Raw genomic sequence first — 15,888 nt, 5'->3', positions numbered from 1 at the left:
TTGGAAATTTGGAACTTCGACGATTTGGAACTTCGAGCGCATCGAAACTGGAATATTTGGAAATTCAGAAATTTAGAAGTTCGACAATTTGAAAATTTGAAAGTTATTATTAGAAAGTTAAAATTGAGTGTTAAAAAATTTGAAAATGTCGATGCGATTAACCTCGATATTCTTCTATATATCTGTTGATTTTTTCGTTCACAATGTAACAAACCGAAGAACCGTAGAATTTCAATTTGAAAAAGATATCAAAAAACATTTACCATGTGAAGAAACATAGTGAAACAAAGTATGGTTCACTGAACGGTTGATTCGCTTTTACTCGAGTGCTATGCGAGAAAATGATGGATAAAAAAGAGAATTGCGTAAAACACAGAGAACTGTACAAGTCGAAGATAAGTAAATGATGTGATGTTGGAACAATAAAATTGCCGATTGAATGATCATTGCGAGTACCGTGTGAATTACGATGAAACCAACTTTATCATGATTCACACACGGTATACGAACTTTTCAATTAATCCTATTAAATTTAATCACGCAAGACAAGCTGTTAATCAATTCACGTGTCAAGTATCATCGAGAACTAAAGTTTGTCTCTGTTTCTTTGTTTCTAAAGTCCTTTAAATTTAAATTCGTTAAGTCGTTAGTATATTTCCATATAGCTTTTACCCCATCAAATTTATTTCTTCTTAAATAGTAACATTTATTTTGTAAAATCTGTAAAACTAAAGCTACATATTACTCATTTTCCAACGTCTCTTTTCTACCATCGATTAATTAATGGTAAATCAATTTATATCAAATTTGTTAAATCAATTTCTATAACAATTAGTAATTAATATTAAAAGTCGAATAAATTAACGAGCCCCATTAGATAAATTCGTTCATTTCGTCGATAATGGAACGATTATTTCAAATTGTTTCATCGTTCGACTTTGAAAACCACTCAAGGAACTATCAGTTACACGATATCTGACTAACGCTTCGACGGATGGATAATCAACATTTGATTCACATGATCATTGTTTTTCCAGTTCACATATCATTAGCCGAATTCAATACCACGGTAAACCTGCGATACTAAAAATTACGTAATAATTTCTATTTTATAATCATTCTTTCCTACCTGAAAGAAATCGATCTTTCGTATATCATAAATCCCAATGTACGCAGCAAAGCAACTTAGAATTATACTTTTTTCTTTTCCTTGCTAAACAATTCATACTCAATTAATATTCCTGATCAATTAACCAGCCTAGCTGTCTGCTTATTATTGTATCTCTTCCAATCTGTACTATACTATACAAACAACACTGTAAATTACCATACGTAACATGGTGAAACACAGGAAATTCACAAATTCTCACTCCAAATCCTCCGCAACTGCACCTCGTAATATCACTCAAATTTCCATGAGTCACCAACAGGCGAATTAAGTTAGTTAACCAAACACAGTTTGAGGAAACATATCAAACCATGCAACAACGTCGCAACGTTCTCGGCAGGTACACTCACCTGCGCGTCACCAGTTTATGTCTCTCGCTTTCCGGTCGCGTATACGTGTCGCGACAAAGCGACGAGGGAGAAGGAAGATTGCGATGGTAGTGAGAAGAGCGAGAAGGGAAAAAAGCGTGCAAACGAGTCACGAGAAAACCCAACGGTCGCGGTGAAGCAGGAGAAGCGGCTCTTTGGAATCGTAAAATCCCCGCAGTTCTCCAGTGACGTCTTCGACTTCGGCGTTGCTGTCGACAGGACGATCCACGGGGACCAAAGGCATCGTCCAATAGCCGCACACACGACGCTGGTGGGGCTCCGCTTTCGTTTGCACACGCTATAAAGCCCCGCTAATTGTCCACGCGGCGAACAGTCGGTGCGTGCCCCCTTTTAAACCACGATGTAGCGCGGCGTCCGAAAAATCGAGGATCCGTGCACCCAAGATCATTGTGACGATCGAGATCGAGCACGTGTCCTGGACTTGGATCACAGGATCACGAGAGTCGTTGCGATCCGCGATTTTTTTTTTTGTTATTTTTCCAATTTCCGTTTTATCCTGTTGAAACAGTGAAAAGACATCCGGAAGAAGAAGAAGAAGAAGAAGAAAAGAGTAAAGTTTGTTCGAAATCGACTTATCGAGTCGGACAAAAGTGAAGAAGCTAGATTTCATTTTATTTCTGTGACTTCTGCAGAGAGTTTCTCGTTTTAGAAACAAAACCACGACGAGATTTGTGATACGCCTAGTGAAGTTTCGCGTTGCTCTCGGACGATCGTGGAAAAGGTAAACGTTTGTTTGCACCGATCATTCGTATCGATGTGTCGCGTGAGACTTGAATTTTGGTACAGTGGTTCGTCGTGAAAGTATTTGAACGCTGGTCGTAAAAGGCTTTGGTGCATAATGTATGTTATCTGTTACACGAAACATTATGAAGCATATCGGGAAAAACTTGTTCGATATAACCGTACCTGTGTTATCTTAGCCGTGTCTCATTACGGTGATAATTAAACTTCAAAATGTTTCGCCTAACACACATATCATAATATCTACTATATCCATAAAGGACTTCTATAAGTATTTCAGCATTTAGCATAGATAACTTACGTATCTTTATTGTATGCGTTACATAAAATATTTAAAAATTTCTTTAGTATCGGAATGAGACATGACTATTGTAGATCAGTCAAATTTTTAGTCAATCTGAAAACTCATATAGGAGCTACTGCGATATTCATTGATCGCGAACATAATACACATGATATATTTACAAAATGTTTGCACAAATATTCAGATATTTTCACGTGAGCTACTGTATATTTGCTATTTCGCGAAGAAGGAAAAAGAATGAAGTTCTTTCATTGCTCCAATCGTGTTTTATCTTTCATTAACACTTGCGTCGATAACCTACTTAGATGACCAAATTTCCCTCGTTGAAGATAACAACTAAAAGTTTGGTATTTGCTTCGATCAAGTTACATACATACCATTTCTTCGTGATTACTCGGTCTCTTTACTTCTTCTCACTTTCACGACCAATTTAATTAAAATCCGAGCCAATGACTGCTATAACACTGCTATAATATAATAATATATGGCTCTTAAGATTGGAAGTTTCGTTAAATATCACGATATAATGGTGGTCCGTTAATTGATCGAGATTTTGATTTGTTAAATAAACAATTTTGTCCTTATTAGTTCTTTAAAATGTCTTCGTGATCTGACAGTCAGTGTATTTGTGTTGACCCTTAATATACTGATGTGCAGTGACTTTCACGTCTACATTTATTTAGTTCAGATATTTTACTAATTATTAGAAACATACTGCAGACAATGTAGTAGAGCCTCTCTTTTCTGAAATAAGAGGAAGACGAAATTTCATTTATCCAAATACAGTTTAAGAGTAATCGACAGATTCTTTAAATATTTATGAATCCATAATCAGATAATTTTTTCAACGTAAATAACTACACAGAGTTACGTTCTTTATCGTACTTCGAATCATCGGAGTTCTTCTACGAGTGCCACGAGTGCTTCGGCATGAGAAGATATCTTTTTATTAGAGTTTTCGTCTGCTGTTTTCATTTATATAAAATCGCCATTATTATCGTCTACGTGAAACATTTCATTACATCAGAATACTTACGGCTTTTCTACCGTTGCCAACATCCGAGGAATCTACGTGCTTTGAAGAATTTTCAATTATGTTTTTCTTCCTTTAATGTCTGTGATTCTGGCTTCTCCAATATCGCGTATTTTTGCTAATTTCGTTGCGCTTACATCACTTTCCAGTTTTCTCGTTTACATCGTATTTTCCTGCGATAGTTAGAACGCTTCCTAGTTTCATACCAAATTCGTATAATCACAATTCAATGAATCAAATCAAGGAAAGAGTACATTGTGTATGAACACTGACGACATACGTATGTACATATTTGAAACGGAAAAGGGCATTCGTTACGAAGAAATATTGTGTTTGGATAATAGAACGTTCGGATATTAGGCTATTTGGATAATACCGTGATATACATTTGCTACATCCATTTCGGTGTACCAATTAGGAATAAAAACATTAAAAAAACAAGTTGAAATGATTTACACAAGAAATAGAAAAATTACCACGGTATCTTAGAATGTTTTAGTATATTACGTACATCATTTTGCTTCTTTTGTTTATTTTTTCAGTAAGTGAAACACAGCGTCTGTGCCAGAATAACTAAGAGTAAGTTAGACGTTTCTGAGAAACTGTGACTAACTCCGAGTACAACATACGATAGAATGGTAATAATAGTGAAACTTATATACTAGGTAAACATTTCTAGTAGGCACTATTATGACAAAAATATAACAGTACAAAGTAACTTAGGAGTAACAAAATCATAAAGTTCTTTAAGGACCCTTTGTGAAGAAACGTCGATGTTGGCATAAACATTGGTATGCTGAGAGTTGAAGGATAGACGTCTATAGAATTTTGATAGTATCTGTCAGATATCTGTATCTCGTTGAAGATCAACAGCATCAGAGATTTCCTAGAACTCTGGCTCATTTAACAGCTAATTATTTTAAAGAAGGTTAGACAGAAGAAATATGATAAATCCATTTATGTTGATTTTCTAATTATAGCGTTACTTTATGATTAAGTATAAGGTTGAAGAGGAATAAACTTACTAGATCAAAGTCCTTTAAAGCTTGCTTATTCTTTCGAAGATAACTAACAAATCCGCAAAACTTTGTAGAAAGCTGTTTAATCACAAAGTTAAATAGATCTTTGAAATAGAAAATTTGCCAGCTGTGTATTCAATCTTAACGCTAGAAACTAGCAAATCAGACAAAATCACTGACATCGGATTTGTTGTTTTTGGAATTTCTAAAAATATACAAGTGTTTTCGATAGCATCACTTAGTGTTCATCGATAGTGTTCACTTTTATTGGAACAGAAACGCGACTATATATACTTATCCATTATCGTGATATTTATCGAGACTATGTATAACATATTTAGATGGGTATCAAAAGGTCGGACGTTTTAATGATAAAATTATGTTTTTCTAAAGAACGTAAACTTAGAAAACTGCCTTCTTCTCTATGAACTTGGTATGTTTAAATGCCACGATCGACTAACAAAGCACTGTACTACAAAATACCAATCGGTGCCCATCAGTGAGAGGTAAACTCACTATTCTAGAACAGGTGGTCAAACACTGCAATTAAGCAACAAGAATAGGACAACCGTGACTCATATAGTCTTTCAGAAGCCAAAATGATTAACTCTTTGTACATTAGTTCTTGCACATTATCCTGGCACACGGCGTTAGCGTTCAATTTTTCTAGAAGAGAAATTACTTCCATAAGCTCAATTTGTCGCAAAAAAGAACGCCGTAAACAATCATAAATTCCAAGATGAATAAGAAAAAGATAATTCCAATGTTGTCGCTGGACCATGGACTTTTATCATATAAAGCGATAATTAATCTAACTTACTCATTGTGTATTACAACAAATTTTTATTTCATTCGTTGCTTATTATGCAAAAGCTTATTCGCGTTAAATATGGTAGAACTCGATTAATTAATCGAACTTTTACCGATTTGAAGCACTCACTTGAACGTGAGCTCGTATCACGCGAACGAAAAATGATGAGTAGCGAAGAAAATTGGTGAACTCTTGTTATATGAATTCCAATCGATCCATATAAATTGTCCGTCAGGAAAATCAGATAATTGGGATTGCAATCTTAAATAAAATTTCTGTTTCTATCGACTACAATAAGTGTTTTAATGTATCATATTAAGAAACAATTAATTCGATAACGCCATTATAAATAAATAAATAGAACGATAATTCCTCGAACACGATGGTATTCCAATATTAATAACAGATTTCTTTCCTTTCTTTTCTTCGTTTTCCCTTACGACCAAGAAGAACACCAATCAATAGGAAGACTTACGGTTGGAAGTGAAACCAAACGATCGTTCCACTTTGTATTGTTACGAGTCTGTAAGTTTGACTTTGTAGTTTGTGCGAGTTCCGCGAGATCAAAACGCTATGCTGTATCTCGTGTGCATCGAATGAATTTCAATGGCTCGATCGCGATCACGATCGCTTTCCCTGATCGATTCGAAGGCGAGAAAACTGGCCCCGCAGGGAAAAATCACGTATGCAAACTATATGTATCCATGCTAGCCATGATCGCTCTTATTAATTAGTTCTGGGATGTAATAGTTGTTCAAGGTGCGCACTTTTGTGTAACCGGTTACCGAGAACGTTTGACACTCGAGTTATGACGATCGTTACGAGCCTCCATTTTCATTGGTGCGTCGGTGGACGAGTTATTGCTATTCTGCTATGCGTTTTCAATCGGGAAAGGTCGGTTTTGAAGCTGTGTTCAATATTCACGCGTAGCTTTTGCTGGAGCATACGTTTCTCATTAATTTCACGGATCGATTACTTTGGGGAGGTTTCTTACATTTTTTAATCGTAAAATTATTGGTTGTAAGATTTTTTTGATATACCATATTCTAAGGGATCTCGCTTTTTTAATGTTGTAACAATTTTCTAGAAATTGCAATGTAATTCTTAATCGAATTTTTGAGCCAGAATTATTTAAAATCATTATATCTAGCAATGTACGAGAAATATCGCAATGCTGTTTCATATAAGTTATTATATATACACACAGGCAAATTATTTACATGCACAAATATCGCTTGCATTTTTTTGTCAGAATAAGGACGGTACCTGATGGGAAAATTCGTATTAATTTAGGTGGTCCTGGCTTAACGTTAGGGATAAACACGTGTTCGTTTTATTGCACGCTTTACGCACAATCCGGAAATCAATGCTAACTTAGTCGATCGTTGTTCAAAGCGAACAATTTATCACAGCTGACTAGTTGCTACGTAGGAATGTGTTTATTCAGTATTTTTGTTAAGGAAAATGTATTTTTAGTGTTGTATACTTCATGTATATACAGATGCAGCTACGACTCGGATAATTACTGATTAATGATAGCAATCTGCTATAATTGACTAATACTTACTATAATACGTTTACCTATTTTGCATACAATTTCTTTTATCTTTTTTTTTTACTATGAGCAAATGGTGTTGGATCGAACGCATTATGTATCTTTTTCAAATTTTCTTATTTTATATTTTATATTTTTATTTTATAGCTTCCTTGAAAATTCTATGAAAATTAGGATTTTTAATGATTCGAAGATTAGAAAATTCGAAGATCGTGAGATTAGAAGATTCGAAAATTCAGACTGAACAATTTGGAGATTTGCAACCTTGTGAATTAAAAGATCCAGAATTTGTTAGACTTATTAAAAAATGGTGTATTCAAAAATAGCATATTCTCTTTCGAAGACATTTTTCTCAATTTATCCTATTGGAAAGTACAAACTTCATATATCACTTGAATCTCGATTAGAATCTCAATTAAAGTAGTCATCATTCCACACAATCATTATCGCCAAAAATGCCATTCAATTTGTGGTAGAAAAATTCTTTTCTCGTGTCCATCGACATACCGTTGTAACGTAAAGTGCGTTACAGTATACGCGAAATAATTTATGCAAATGTTACCAAGCCCCTAGAAAATAACAGTTATGTCACGGACTGGTCACTTCCGGTTCTCTCGTCATTAATACTCTTTTTTTTATCTAAGTTCGTGGTAATCGCAACGAACATTAATTACACAGAACCGTAATAAATAACCATCTACACTTATGAAACATCTATGTATGGACTGTTTTAAATGTTTTACATATGCGCTACATCGGTGATTAATCGAACGCGATCATCTCGTAGATTTCGTGAAAGATCAAATCTAACCGCAATTATCTTACAAAAAATGTCATTAAATTAATAATATTTTAAACGAACTTAATTCTACGAGAAATTTCATTGAACGCTAGTAAATTAACGATATTTAAATAATAAATAATATTTCATCAAATAAAGAAATAATTAATCAATTAAAACTTGCAGGAACGATTTTATAATCGATTTAATCATCGATCTATTTTCGAAATGATTTGCAAGATTGAGATCTGAATCGTGTAAATTGCACGGTGTAAATATCATATCGTGTTGTACGATGGTTGAAAAAAAGCGAGTTTGTGCAAAAGGGGATTTCTCTTTGGGGTATGAAAGGTTTCTTAGAAGACGAAGGTGGTTGGGAAAGAGTTTAATTGGCGGCAAATTAAGGATTCAATTATCAAAGGGAGCAAAAGCTTTCGCGCGTATATTTTATATTGAAAATGATTGCTCTTGATTCAACGTTTATAACGTTAGCCTTCGTGAAGTAAAAGTAAAATGGCGTTCGCTAACGGTGTCGAATTTTTTCTTAACGATTCTAGTTGAATAATATCACGAATTTGTCGGGATTATTGTAACAATAATTTTACTTACTTGTTTTAATTATCCAGTAATTAACTGTAGTAATCGTTCACTGATAGAATCAAATTTTTATCGAAAATTTTATTTAAACAAGATTCAAAGATTCATACAAATTACTATGGCGCTACAATAATTTCGTTTACTTCTTTCATAAGCACACAATCTTTACGATAAATATCTTCCTTGATAATTTTATTTATGTAATACCTACTTGGATTTTTTAATAATTAACTATAATTGCTTTTTTATTGGTGCTTGTTTCTTAACTGAATAATCTTTAAAAAAAAAAGGCAACAATCGTGTGACATTCTGCACAGTGTCAAAATAAGCAGGAACCGGAGGTATGGTGCTCTGTTATTTAAAATTTTCATTAATTGTCTTTGGAATTAATTATTATTTACACATTACGCATGATACATTTTGTGTATTTCATGATCATTTCTTCTAAACAAACTCTTCTATTCCAATGACAATTTACATCTGATTACATTACATTTTTATTTAACAATTCTCACGTCCCAAAAATATTATCTTCCTATTTGCAAAAAGGATCTAATAAGAAACAAATTATTTAAAGGACACTCCAGTTAGAACGTACAAGTGACAGCAATAAGCCTTCGATAGTATCCTCCATTTTGCAATAACCTTGCAAAAATGTTCAAGGATCTTTCCTTTTCTCTTCCTCTCTAGCAAATTCAAATCACTTTTTCCAGTACACTCTGTATCACCTTGAATTAGCCTTTACCTAAGATTATATCGTGTCAAAAAGTAGCATGGCAATATATCTAGACAATACAAACATCTACTTCCTTTCATCTCGACTTTAGATTTCATCTTCTTCATCTTGATTTCAACAATGTGGTTCACCTCACCTTGAACCCGTTTAAGAAAATTTAGCGAAGAAGAGATTTCTCCGCTTAATAAGAGAAACATCATAACACGTTGATAAACATGAGAAATTATCCGGCTAAATGTAACGAAGAAATAGACATAAGAGAACTTGCTACTAAAACAACAGTCGCTCACGTGAAAGTACTCGGGCACTTAAACAAACCTTTGGTGATTTTTATACGAGACACTTTGAGATTTCATTGACACTGAAGTGAGACACGATCGTCGTAATTACATTGAGAAAATTTGAAACAGATCTAAACGTGTATATAGAAATTTCATATATTTATTGGAAACATATATTATTGTTATTTTATATATAAAAATTACCAGAGTATTTGAGCAGTCGATTATTCGCTAAATTAATAAGAATAATAAGCCACGATGTACGTAGTAAAATCATCATCATGTGTTATATACATATTAATTTTTCATTTAACATATATATTTGCGAAATATATATACATTGTCTCATGTATATATATCTTCAATATTGTTTCGATCATTCGCGGAGAGACGCGATCGCGAGATATCACGTCAACGAGATTTGTAAGTTCTCGTTACGATTAAACAATCGACGCCACGAACTGATCGATTCCCTTATTTCGATTATGATAATAAGGGTAGTTCAATGAAATTTCACAGAATCTAAATTAATGTTTATTGCAACAACTTATTAACTAGAAAGATATAAATGGAACAACAAAAAGAAATGTGACTACGTAATGCGCGATATAAGATATGTGTGGACTGTTTGGCTTCTCGAAACGTTCTGATTCTTTCTGGAAGGCGACCCCCACTACCTTCGGATCACGCCACATTCTTTTACGCCAGATAAAATAACGGCCACGAATCGACGTTTCTGGAGGTCGCCCTGCTTAATGAACCATGCGCTTGCCACTACAATGTTTGTTTTGCCGGGCAGCCGCGACGATCCGTCTGCGACATTATAGTGCCGCGACCGACAGTTAAGAATATGATCAATGGCAAGCCGCATGGCGTAACAAATATACAATCTCAGATTGATTCCAAATTTTACTATTATAATCTCGATAATCGTATCTCGTTAGAGTGCTAACGAAATTATAGTTTCGTGATATGAAAGTTTTCGAGTACTTCCGTGAGCCACTGTATATCATAAGATCGATCACCTTGATCGTTTATCGATCTGTATTCCTAAAACACATAAAAAGGTATGAACGCATTGCAACACGAATTTATTCGACGACCTAATAAGACCCCATTCACCTTGAACTTAGTTTCCTCGTAACGTGTAATTCGAGTTAAGTAGGTGATCGAGGATCATTGATTCGCAGATATCGAGATAATGACAGTCATGGTGGAGTCCGTAAAAGCCGAGGAGGGCGAACGTCCGAAGATCAAAACCTTCGACGACATACTACCGTACGTTGGCGAGGCCAGCCGCTACCAATGGTTCCTTTTCATCATTCTCCTTCACCTTCGTCTACGCGTTCCTCTACTTCACGCAGTTCTTCATCACGCTATTGCCAGCTGAACACTGGTGTACCGTTCCGGAACTCGAACGATGGAACCTCACAGACAAACAAAAGTAAGTGACACTTTATGTGCAATTTGTCTTATTTGAATTATTGAGTTATACGTAACGAACGATCCTACATAGTTTCTTTATGTTCGAATTTACCCTGTTACGCGATAGACATTTTCAGCTCGGGCAGATCGAAATGGTCAATAATCATGTTGATCGTATAACAAATCAATACATGTTTTCATTAAAGACGTTCCTTTCGATGTCTAGAATTAACCACCTTCTATAGGAGACAATTTATATGCATATGTACATATCTGTTCAAGTCACGTGCACGTAGTTTAAACCAGGCTTCTCGAAAGCCTGTTTGTTTTCCATGCAGGTCGCAATAAATATTCTCGACGACAGAATCTTCCACTTGCACGGAGATTTCCATTTTCTCAGCTGTGATAACGTATCGCATCGCGACAATTTGTTTCTTTAAAACCACAATATAATATCTGATAACTTGCACGAAACAACTGTGTTTATTGAATCAGGAAAACCCAGGTATCGCGTTGTATATGTAAATGCATATGTAAATATCGTGTCGTACGGGAGTGGGGGAGATACCTGTAACCAGTTTGCGACGAGATAAAAATAGTTGGAAATCGCGATTACATAGTTATACTATTATCAACGTCTTTGTCACGTGTTCTATTTCAAGAACGTAAGGAATTACCGGTGAAAGGATAGGAAGTCTGGATGGCACGATTCCAACGAATCGTGTTACCATTCTTGACGACGCATGCGAGATCTGGTTTTCTACGATGCGTCAACGAGGAAAATCGTTCGTTACGCTTGTTTTCCATTGAATCACCCTGGCCAAGGCGAAACTATCGCTTTGTAGATCGACGATTTCTTAGCGTTCCGGGGGCCCGCCGGAAACCAGTTTGGTCGACGACCTCCGGCAGATTCTAGACGTTCACGTGTTCCGCGAACTGATCGGCTAGGAACTTCTTTTTCTTTTCGCATAATTTCTCGAATCTCCCCGCGTACCGTTTATTTGTCTGGAAATAGACTCACCGATACGTGCAGCGATCGGTAATTAAATCCCAACACAATTCGAATGCCTCGGAGTGCAACAGATACGGGACGATCGTCCTTCCAGCTCTTGCCTTTGTTCCTATTTTTACGGTCATTGTCTCTTTTCCTCTTTTATATTTTGTGCTTTTGTTTTCCTGTTGTTTTATTTTTTCACCTTTCCCATTTTAGATTTTTTTTTTTTTGAAAAAGCAGATTTATAAATAATAAATAGGCCGCGGATTTTTATGCGAATTTTATTTTTACAGAAAATTTAAAAATGCGAAAATGTAAACACTATTAAAGATAATGTGTTATTACTGTTACTGATATCGTCGTTATTCTTTATTAGAGAAATTATTATAGATTTTTATATTGTTATGTATATTACTTTTGTCACATTTTTTATTTAAACAGGATTCGAATTAAGTTTCAAGGAATTGGACTAATTTAAGATTAGGATTAAAAACTATGCACTTTTGAGTAGAATTTTCATCTTAGTTTTCCAATTTCTCTCCCTCTCTCTACCATTTGCTGTCATTTTTCCTTGGTTATTTAAAAAAAGATAAGAAAATCAAAGGAAAATTAGTATTCTTAAAAATACTTCTTGCAAATTTCATCATCGTTAATGTAACGTATTCTTGTTTTATGTAGGATTGCACTATCGATCCCTCCAGCGTCGAGTGAGGAATTGCTGGCGGAAGGTGCGACTTCGTTTTCGCGATGTAACATGTACAGTGTGAACTATACCGACATATTGGAGAGTGGTATCAGAGAGGCAGACCCATCCTGGCCAATAAAACCATGCCAATATGGATGGACCTTTAATCACACGATGATACCATACAAATCTATAGCTGTCGAGGTAAAATCACAAGAGAAAACTATATTCTTTATATAAAGTAACTTCAAACTTTCGACACCGATTAACAAATTTTTATTTAAATTAAAACTGTTGGAACCGTCGTTCTATACTGACGATAGCATATAATGCAGTCATTATAAAAGAAGTCCTTGTTGGTTGCACGAACTTAGACGTAGGTGTAATTACTTGTTATGCTGTTTGCATCTTAACAGAGCTCGTTTATAACGGAACATAAAATTAACCTTGTCATCCTTAATTATTTGTACGTCTCGGCGTTTTAAATCACGAACATGAATCCGTTTATATAATATCGCATAAATCGAAAAGTGAAAGTTACAACTGTACAATAGACATATTTCGAATTGAACGTATAAATACGCGCTTGGTAACTTCTTACGACTCAAGACATTTTTATCGAATATTTATTGTTATTATTATTATTTCTGTAGTAACTTGTGGATTCTTAGAGTAAGTGATAAGTGATGATGGTAGAGTTTAAAGTTTGATGTATTTTAATGAGTGATATTCGATAACAAAAGGACAGACTACGATACCGTCGCACGCCGACTCACACTCCGTGTCCGCTCAACTCGCACTCTGCTTCTCGACTGCCTCTCTGGCCGTTGTAGCACTCTATTGTCTATTGCTGGGCCCACCGCACACGTGTTCTACAGACGCTCCTAGCCAGGGTCACGTAGGTCTTTTCGGCAAAGCTATTTACCTGAAGGACCCGGTAATGCATTGATGGAACCGACAGCGTCTCGGCTCTCGCGACATTGTCTGTAGTTAGCTCGACGTTTCCTAGGCCCTTCTTCCCGATACTACATTTCTAATTTCTATTTCTGCTATTTTATTACTAAAAAAGTCCTACTTAAATCGGGAGATACTATCTTCTACTTAACAAATTTATATTCCTTCCACTATGACAAATTCTCTAATCATATCCAAGAATTATGCAAACTACCTCTACTATTTTATTACTAAAAATATTACCAAAATACTACAATTAACTAACCTACGACTCAGGTTTTCAATTCTGATGATATTAGAAAACTACGGAATTTATTACTCGTCCTTTCGTCGTCTTCCTTATTCTCTTCACCTTCTATCGATTTTCTAACCACGCGGTGTTTTTTCATAACTAGCCGCAATCATAAAGCATCCCTCTTTTCTGTTTCAGCTGGAATGAGTATGCGACCACGTTATTCCTCGGCTCAGCAGCACAATCGGCCTTCTTCGTCGGCAGCATTCTTGGAGGCTTAATATTCGGTTACATAGCCGACCATTGTGACAGAATTCCAGCGTTGGTTGCGTGTAACGCGGTTGATTTCATCGCGTCTGTCGGCACTGCGTTTTGCAACAGCTTCTGGAGCTTCTGTCTGGCGAGATTAGTCGTCGGTACCTCGTTCGATAACTGCTTCAACGTGCTTTTCATTATCGGTGAGTCATCGAGAAAATTATAAGAGAGAAAAAGCTGTTGAGAATAGGAAAACTATAATTTATGACCTAATAATGAGGCACCGGTATCGGTCCCGTTTTACGTAACGATTAACTATTTATGACGTGTTTGAATAAATGTTTATTGCCCTATTTCGGTTTGTTTTTTCTTAAGTCAAATTTTTATTCGAATTTTACGATATCAATTTTAAGATATTTAATGGTAAATGATTTTACTGAAACTTTATATTTTGGAATTATATCTCGTAATTTGAAATTTGTTGTGTAATTGTATATCTAGTTTGGTATTAAAATTACATGTGTCTAGGGATACTTTAAGATATTTTATTTTAAACGACAGGATACTTAATTCTGTATACTTTTCTGGTATGAAATTGTATCTTTCGAGTGACCTATTTCCCTATGGAGAATAATCTTCGGTTATACCACGATTACTGAGGCACTCTCCGTTCGATATTGAGATGAAAGCAGTGTTCCTTTTAAAATTCTTTTTAATTCAAAACGATCTTACATTGTCGATGTTAATGATTTATAAAATCTACAAATAAGTCTGAATATTTGAAATTAGATTGGTAAAAAACGAAGAAAGGACAAACCTAAAGGAAACAAGGAAACAATATTATTATATCAAATGAAGAAACGAAATTGACGAAACATTTGGGAAGATTTCTATAACGATGTAATACAATAACGATATCACGAATTATTCTTTCAGTGATCGAATATGTCGGTCCGAAATATCGAACTCTGGTAGCGAACATGTCGTTTGGACTTTATTTCGCGGCAGCCTCGAGTCTTTTGCCTTGGATCGCATATTGGATCTCAAATTGGAGGATCCTCAGCATGGTCACCGCGTGTCCTATGGTGGTTGCGTTTGTAGGACCATGGATTGTTCCTGAAAGTGCACGGTAGTTTAATTCCAATTTCTTTTTCATTATAAAAATATAATACAAAGAAATTTCGTAAGTAAATTAGTATACGATAGTATAGTAGACATTTAATCTTACCTCGTCCTTTGGATTATTTTTGTATCTTCGTATCATCGGAAAATTCTTTAAAAATAATCCTCAAAGAAATATAAGAAATTTCTTTTACGTTAAAGTTTCTCTTAAAACATCAAAAGTCCTTTGAGACCGGACCATAAAAATTCCAAAATTATAGCTGAATTAAATTGGGTAATATTTTATCCAGCAATACATACTATCTTGGGATCGGTTATTACATCGATTCCTCTGTCTCGTAAATAAAACATAATAAAACATCTCAAGGTCAACATCTTTCTCTCGATAAGCCATCACATTTTTAGCTGTGCAAAATAAATGATTGATGCGTAACTAGACAGCTCTATTCAAATTTGCACAAAAAGTTTGTCGATACAAAAGGTTGGTGAAAGTGATGATTTTGAAAATTTCTTACAGGCTTTTATAACGTTTGCGTATTTCATATACTTCCGTAGTTGGTACATAACCAGTGGCAGGGTGGACAAAGCGATCGAGATGCTGAAAAACTTCGCTAAAGTGAACGGTAAAGAGGTGAAGCAAGAAATATTCGACGAATTTGAGAAAAGTTGCAAGGCGATAAATGAGAAGGATCAATCGCATAATCAATACACTGTCCTACATCTCTTCAAGCTGCCACGACTTGGTCGTATCACTATCATGCTCATCATTTATTGGTAAGTTAACCTTTCCAACATCAATCGAACAA

General features: G+C 35.1%; 1 pseudogene; it reads left to right on the top strand.

Moving 5' to 3' along the window:
• Window positions 1-1,885: 1,885 nt before the first annotated feature.
• On the top strand, window positions 1,886-15,888 carry LOC117240836 (annotated as a pseudogene).

This window comes from Bombus vosnesenskii, unplaced genomic scaffold (assembly GCF_011952255.1).
Source record: "Bombus vosnesenskii isolate JDL3184/JDL3185 unplaced genomic scaffold, Bvos_JDL3184-5_v1.1 scf7180000014975, whole genome shotgun sequence".
In the NCBI taxonomy this organism is placed as follows: Eukaryota; Metazoa; Arthropoda; class Insecta; order Hymenoptera; family Apidae; genus Bombus; species Bombus vosnesenskii.
The sequence above is the reverse complement of the archived record's forward strand: the minus strand, read 5'-3'. Positions and strand labels throughout refer to the sequence as shown.